The sequence below is a fragment of the Patiria miniata genome, unplaced genomic scaffold (genome assembly GCF_015706575.1).
Source record: "Patiria miniata isolate m_02_andy unplaced genomic scaffold, ASM1570657v1 HiC_scaffold_10, whole genome shotgun sequence".
NCBI classification, from domain to species: Eukaryota; Metazoa; Echinodermata; class Asteroidea; order Valvatida; family Asterinidae; genus Patiria; species Patiria miniata.
The window spans coordinates 2,258,063-2,264,541 of record NW_024037048.1 but is presented as its reverse complement, the minus strand read 5'-3'; the positions used below and the strand labels follow the sequence as shown (position 1 = coordinate 2,264,541).

Sequence of the window (6,479 nt, the reverse complement as noted above, 5' to 3'; positions counted from 1 at the left end):
AGCTTATTCCTTCCCCAATAAGAATGACCTTGCTACGCCACTGCTAGGGCTATCATGAATCTATCTGCTAGCGCTATAAGAATACTATATCTGCCAAGTTTGGACCACTCCGTCACGATTTTTTCAAATTTGAATCTATAAGCCCCTTCACCATTGGGCGTTCGATATAATGGTTTCGAATACGCCCGCTGTCATGCACCTGGTTATTTTGTTTGGTTACGTCATTATGGGCCAGTACTTTCAAATTCGATTATCCCATGGAATTGATTATGTAACCAAACCTATTATTGACTGTATAAAAACCTGGCCCAAGCTAAGTTTGGCACAAAGGGCACTTGAGATGCCAAACGTGCCATTACATCACATCACATCACATCACATCACATCACATCAACAAGCTTAGTTTGTATGTGATCAAGAGGCGTGTGGTCGGCATATGGATTCGGTCTTGTTGCATGTAATAATAAAAGGACGGACATTTGGTGCCTTCAACTTGCCGAGTCCGTGTTTTGTCACGTTGCGGATGGCCGAAAATTTGTTAAACGTTAATGGCGGAATATCCAAATCTACACAGCGTGAGCAAGGGGGCTGCGCAGGCACAGACCCGCTGGAGGTAACTATACTGCAATGTATTTTATTATGTATTTATTATTCTCCTTGCACAAGTAATGTGCTTTTTAGGAGTCTACACATCAGGATAAAGCATGGCGATCGTGTAGCCTAGCCCCTGTTTAGTTGCGATCAAATTAAGAGTCGAGACCGGTTTTTTTTTTTATATTATTCAACAAATGACCTTTTCAACCTAAAGCAGACTTCTCTCAATTCGAATGGCCTTTTTTTTTGGGGGGGGGGGGGAGGTAATTTTGAACAGTTCTTCTTGGGATAGAAATTACGATTTTCCCACACGTTTTACGCGGTTTACAATTGGCGCTGTGCGATTCAGCACGGTATTGCGTGTTTACAGTACATCGACGTGACGCCATCTTTATTTTTGTGTTGTGTTTTGTCATACCTGCATGTTTGAAATGTCACAAACTAGTTTGTCGCTAACAATACTTCTCCGTGGGTTTCCTCCTAAAACGGTTAAAGGCTTATGATATTGCACTGTAACTTTTAATGTCGACCCTCATCCCGAGTGGTGCAAATTACTATGACATCATGGGGTGTCAAATTACAAACGATTTTCGTTGACTAAATATTAGTCTTTCATTTTATAGCTCGAACAAAATAGTCAACCCATGTTCTCATAATTGATTAACATTTTTTTTAGGTCGTGTACGTGAACTCGCTTTGACCTTTACTTCCGGTTCACCCGAGAGGTCAAAGTTGCAGACAAAATACCCTCGAAATAAAAACGAACCGAGTTTTTTTTTTTAACAAACGACGGGAATCTGTCGTCATATCATGACGCCATCAGGTATTGAATTGCAAGGAGTTTAAGGGTAAAATATTAGAAAATGGTATCAGCTCTATCTTGAGAGCTAAGTATAGTATCGTGTTTGTTTTTGCGTGAGGGTGTAAATGATGCCTCGGGCAACAATTGTTATTCCCGGGCACAGACTGTTTAGACCTTCACTTCCAGTAGAGCGGAAGTTTTGTTTCCTACAAGCAAATTAATTATGGAGGTGTTTAGAAAAGAATAAAGGGCCCATAAAAAAGGCAGCACGACGTCATCATCTGAAAGGACACCCTTCAGCGGTAAATTAACAGGTTTATTTTATTTAGAAAAAAAGGGTCAATCGCTAATGCTAACAAAATGAGTTTGCATTGCTTTGTGTAGACAAATACGCATGCGCAGTTGTCATTACATCCCCCCCCCCCAAAAAAGAATGATTTTGATGTGTTTCCTCACAGTTGGATTGATACGGTAGTCAAAATCACTCAATCATTTCACGACGAACAAAATGATCTATATCTTAAGTATGAAAACTTGTGAAATTGTCACGGCGGGGCTCGAACCCACAACCTTACAATCATGAATCATGTGCTAGACTACACGTGTCAATTAAAAATGTTCGAAAAGACATGATAACTTATCTGTAAAATTGAAATTTATCTTCAAATTACAGGCACATTAAGGCTATTAACTCGAATTTATAACTTTCATAACTGCGCAGTTGCTAAAACCTATTTTGTCGTAAAATATATTTTAATAAAAAGCAGCGACGTGACATGACTTATAATGCAAGGTTCAGGAAAGAGACCACGCAATCGCTGTCTGTCCTTACGTATGAATAAATACTCGTACACATGTATGTATGTGGTATTTTCCAAACGGTGTAAGATCCAAAAAATGATTTTCATAGTTGAGTCATTGATGCATCACGGCAGCTCTACGTGACCTTTAACATCAGTTAAAGGTCACGTACCATGTATGGTTTTACTAGCGTTCATGCGTTTTGAACGAACCTACGTTGGTACGTTTATGTGAGCCAATGGGATACAAGTATTTACTGAATCCTCCCTCAACTCCGCCCAACCAGAACGGCCACAGGGAAACCGACAAAAAGATTGCTCCATTCCTTCGTGCATTGAACGACTTCTTGGTTGACCTTAACAATTACTGCTCCACCCTAGCTAGACTCCACTCAACCAGAACGATGACAACAAAAAGAAGTTGGGAGGGCGTTGCTATACACTTACTCTGAGAAAAGGAAAGGACTGATAGTCGGTTGGCTTATGGTTGAATGCCATCTCCAATATGCAATTTTGTTATATTCTTTAAACAATTCGGGGATTATTAAGAAATCAAACATCACACCAAATACGCTTGATGTTCCTAACCCCAAAAGGGACTTTTTTTGCTGGTATTGTTTTTGAGCCGAAATGAATTATTATTATTTATTTTTGAGCGTCTGTTTTGAAAATTCGGCGAAATATATTCAAAAGGAGAGTCACTTATTTAAAAAAATGACTGAGATAACACGAACGTACCCTATTGTTACGTCGTTTGTTAGCATTTGTAAAGACAGCCACTGAGGTGACACAAATGTAAACCACCCGGCGTTACGTATTTTTTTGTTGATATTTGCAAAGACGGTGACAAAACGTCTCCTGTGTAGTGTTACGTCTTTTTTGATTTTGGTTTGACTGGAAACATGCACGACGTTCAGAACATAACACGATTCCATAGCCAAACTTCAGGTACAGCTTGATGCTAGGAACTTGACAACCCAATTCCTCGATTACCACAAGGATTATATACATGTATGTCGGGGATTAAGCGGTATCTTCGTGCTAGTTTCTTGCTATATGCATATAGCATTACTATATGAGTAATCGTTCAAAACGCATGAACACTTTTTGTATTCAAGCTTAAATGCGCGACTGTGGAGTCTTCACCTTCATGCTGCAATTTAGTGTAATATACAGTGGTGTTTTGTCAAAAATGTCATATCGTAGATGCTTTTCCTGCATACCACTCATCTCTGCGACGTTTTCTTAAGATTTACAGACATGAGTTAAAATTTTAAAATGTTTACAGACGATTTATTGACTTCGTTTAACATTTGTAAATTTAGGGTAAATGGAATAGGTTAGGGTAAAAATGCATTTACATTTATTGAACTTGAATCTGAACATTGGTTTCACATTTTCAATGTCCTGTTCCTCGACGTACCTGTTCCTCAACGTACCTTTATGCCATTCAAGAGAAATGAATAGTTAAGGCGGAGAACACAGATGGTCTGCAGAGCAGACATCAGAACACGGGCACAAACTCTGCAATGCTGTGAATGGCAGACAGGTGGAAGCCATCTTGGCTTCCTTATTTCTCTGTATAAGACTTCGTCTTAAGGCGGGACAGATAGAACATGTTTCGAAGATATTTTGCCAACTTTGTCAAGGGTTGTATATAATATTAAAAGGTAATTACAGATCATATCTGTTAATCTGCTTGTGTTTTTTTTTTCTTTCGTGCAGTGAAAGCTAATAAGGAGAAAATTATGACGCTTCAGAAAAGGCGTTGCCGCAAGATCGTCTGTACCTTCAGTTGCGTGGTTCGTCGGACGAATGGCAGAGCACGTTAAATTTTACCTTCACAAGTACATTGTACGTCCTCGAGGCCTCGGTTCAACGTGTAGCGCTACACAGTCCGGTAAATTGAACTTTTGATATGACCTAGAACAAATTGCAAATAGAATTTATTTTCATGCTATCACGCTAAGGAATCTAATTTCATCAAAGGAGTGGAGTTGTTTTCGTTTTTTTTTCCTTCACTTTTTCGATTCTAATGTTTCATCATCCGTTAACAGTCATATGGAGGGCGTCATGTTTTTGTTGCCTTGCTTACCTGTCAGAATATCCGTTCGCATTCACGTATGACAACTTCGCGAAACACGACTGACCACAGCAGACGACTTTCTTTGTCTAACAATAAGGCCTGAGACGTAGTGACGTCATACTTTGTAGTAGACGGACCCCACTTTATCTGGCAACCCAACTTCGCTCCCATAGGAAAGCGCACATGTAAAACAAGCCATTACGTCATTACGTCTCAGGTCTATTAAATTTAACACTTGTTATCAAATACTACAGGATATTTCCTTGGAAAAAAAAAAAGAAATTTGATTATATTTTCCCGTCCCAACTATTTATTGGTTTCAAATAAATCTCGTTGTGCTCAAATTAACCATTTGTTTCAGGGAAAATCCATACATGAAGAGATCCATTTAAAGTTAAAATTTAAGTGTCTACGCCAATAGGCCAGAGTCCGATTTTAATTATTACGGAAAACATCCAAAATACCAGATTCATGTGATCGTTTTGTGATGAATTTAGGTCGTTGGCATAACGTAAAAGCAACCTATACATTTTAAAGAATAAATTTATACTAAAAAAAAACCGCTGTGATGACAAATAAACTGGATTACAACTTGCAGTGAAAATTAAGCTGAATTCTGGGCCTGGGCTTTGGAGAAAAGAAATTATTTTGAAAATTTTGATTATTTTTGAAAACGTGCCGGGGGGGGGGGGTGTGGACCGTGCCTTTGAAATATTTTTTTAAGTAATAACTTGCGGTCTGATCCGAAGAACCATTTCGTCGAGACTCCAGTATATGCTTTTCTTGAGTAGGCCTAGTGCATTTAACTCTTGACGGGTACAAGCAGATGACCCAATCAATTTTCATACCTCGAACAGGATCTTCAAAATTTTGCTGTTTAAATTACAAAATGTACTTATAAAAAATGTGTTTCTCATCAATCTGAAAGACATTTTTGTTATAATTGTGATCAAAGTGTTTTGAGATGTTTTGTTTCATATTTTCAAGTACTAACAGTACGTTTGTACTGTAAGCAACACAACCTTAGCCCAGTACACGTCTAAACTTTTTTTTTTTTTTTTTTTAAATTTTCCGACGCAATGTCGTCTGCTTGCACTCGCAACTGGTCATGAATCCTAAAACATTCGCTTATACAGGGTGTTTGTAAAAAAAGAAAAGAAATGGAGCTTATTTTGATGATTTCTCGAGTATGACTATTTATTTAGGAAAATGGAAACCACAACCTGTTACATAACCATGTCATTTACCGTCTTTTTACTAAGTGATGTATCTGGCATGCCAGAAATGGCCTTGGAGCACACATGCACCATTAGACAAATTGACAGTAGTTAGCATGTTGAACATAACAAAATCCAGGACGTACATACATTATTCAAAGTCATTTATTCAATTGCCTCCGAAGTTCTCATTGCTGTGAACACATTCCTGATATCGTATTGAGTCAAACTCGTTGAGCGATACAAAAGAACAAAAGAACATTCTAAGTGACAGGATAGGGAACAATAAAGTGAAATTGTAGGTGTTGAACCTATAGGTGACATATGACGTGATAAAGAAATGCATTGGAAATGTTGTACATGTAACGTGTATAGTACACACACTGTAGTGCTCAACTCAAATTTATGTTGAAATCTTTCGGCAAAGTTTGTCAACCATTTTTTTTCTATCAATCAAATTAAAAACACAAGCAAATCTCTGTTTCTTTGGAGCTCTATCGTCGTAATTGTATTTGTTTAATCATCGATAAATAAAAAAAACTTAAACAAAATAAAAGACTTGTTATCAATTATATCACGTGTTTAAATAATTACAAATAAAAATGTAAATGTCTTGCAAAAACTTGCTTAAATGCTGAGAGGACTCCCGCACTAGACTATTATGTGCGCATTCTGTTTGCTTTACCGACTAGATTATTTTCAAAACACATCATGTACAATTAATGTACATGTGTTTGCCAAATTGCTTCGATAGAGAGATTCCGGCATTCAGCAGGCATTGTGCCAGACAGCTTTCATTATAAGAGATCCTCTTTTGCTATTTTGTACTGCTCAACGAGTTGGAATCCTCTTGCATTGTTATCATGATTAATAACCGAACTCAACCATCAAAGTTCAACAGCAGGTTTTGTTTAAATCTGTTGGGATAGGTACAGTACCTAAACTGATGGTCTTTTACACTGTGGTTGGCATACCTCCAG

At 37.8% G+C, this 6,479-nt stretch overlaps 1 long non-coding RNA gene across 1 annotated transcript; it reads left to right on the top strand.

Annotated features, from left to right (window-relative positions):
* Positions 1–235: 235 nt before the first annotated feature.
* On the top strand, positions 236–6,053 carry LOC119735278. The gene is made up of 2 exons (XR_005272150.1): positions 236–613; positions 3,922–6,053. It is a non-coding gene; the product is annotated as an uncharacterized LOC119735278 (long non-coding RNA).
* The last annotated feature ends 426 nt before the right edge of the window (positions 6,054–6,479 follow it).